General features: G+C 45.3%; 1 non-coding gene across 1 annotated transcript; it reads left to right on the top strand.

The window, feature by feature from the left end:
- Nucleotides 1–591: 591 nt before the first annotated feature.
- On the top strand, nucleotides 592–653 carry LOC135277387 (U7 small nuclear RNA). The gene has a single exon (XR_010344992.1). It is a non-coding gene; the product is annotated as a U7 small nuclear RNA (small nuclear RNA).
- Nucleotides 654–947: the final 294 nt, after the last annotated feature.

Below are 947 nucleotides of genomic sequence, written 5' to 3'. Positions count from 1 at the left end.
CTGCCCCTCTTAGTGCTGTGTGACCAGCCAGAGATGAGGTGAATTTTAGAATTGTTTGATTAGAAGCCTGGGAGTCGCTTTGGCTTCTAACTGACTGCATTCATTTGGGTTGACCCTTTTCCCCATCCATTTAACATTTTCTGAATGCCGGTTATGTAGAAGGTACTCTGCTATATGATGGGAGATTCAGAGATAAGTATAAATGGTATAAGCTGTGCTGTCAAGATCCGTATAGCCATTGGGTACAGTGGCTCATGCCTGTAATCCCACAATTTTGGGAAGCTGAGGTGGGCAGATCACTTTAGGTCAGGAGTTCGAGACCAGCCTGGGCAACGTGGTGAAACCCCCTCTCTACCAGAAATACAAAAATTAGGCTGGGTACAGTGGCTGATGTGTGGAATCTCAGCACTTTGGGAGAAAAATACAAAAAATCAGCAGGTGTGGTGGCGTGTGCCTGTAATCCTAACTACTCAGGAGGCTGAGGCAGGAGAATCACTTGAACCTGGGAGGTGAAGGTTGTAGTGAGTCGAGATCGCGCCACTCACTCCAGCCTGGACAATAGAGTGAGACTTCATCTCAAAAATAAAATAAAAGTGTTACAGCTCTTTTAGAATTTGTCTAGCAGCCTTTCCGGTTTTTGCTGAAAAGCCCATAAAAAATAAATAAAACAAAATAAAAATAGAAAAATTAGCCAGATGTGGTGGCATGCACCTGTGGTTTCACTACTAAGGGGATTGAGACAGGAGGATCACCTGAGCCTTGGGAGTTCAAGACTGCAGTGAGCTGTGATCATGCCACTATATTCCAACCTGGGTGACAGAGTGAGATATTGTCTCAACAACAAAAAAAGACTGGGCACAGTGGTTCATGTCTGTAATTGCAGCACTTTGGGAGGCCGAGTTGGGAGGATCACCTGAGGTCAGGAGTTTGAGACCACCCTGATCAAC

This window comes from Aotus nancymaae, unplaced genomic scaffold (genome assembly GCF_030222135.1).
Source record: "Aotus nancymaae isolate 86718 unplaced genomic scaffold, 86718_ANA_hifiasm-v0.15.2.pri h1tg000003l, whole genome shotgun sequence".
In the NCBI taxonomy this organism is placed as follows: Eukaryota; Metazoa; Chordata; class Mammalia; order Primates; family Aotidae; genus Aotus; species Aotus nancymaae.
This window is presented reverse-complemented; position numbering and strand designations above follow the sequence as displayed.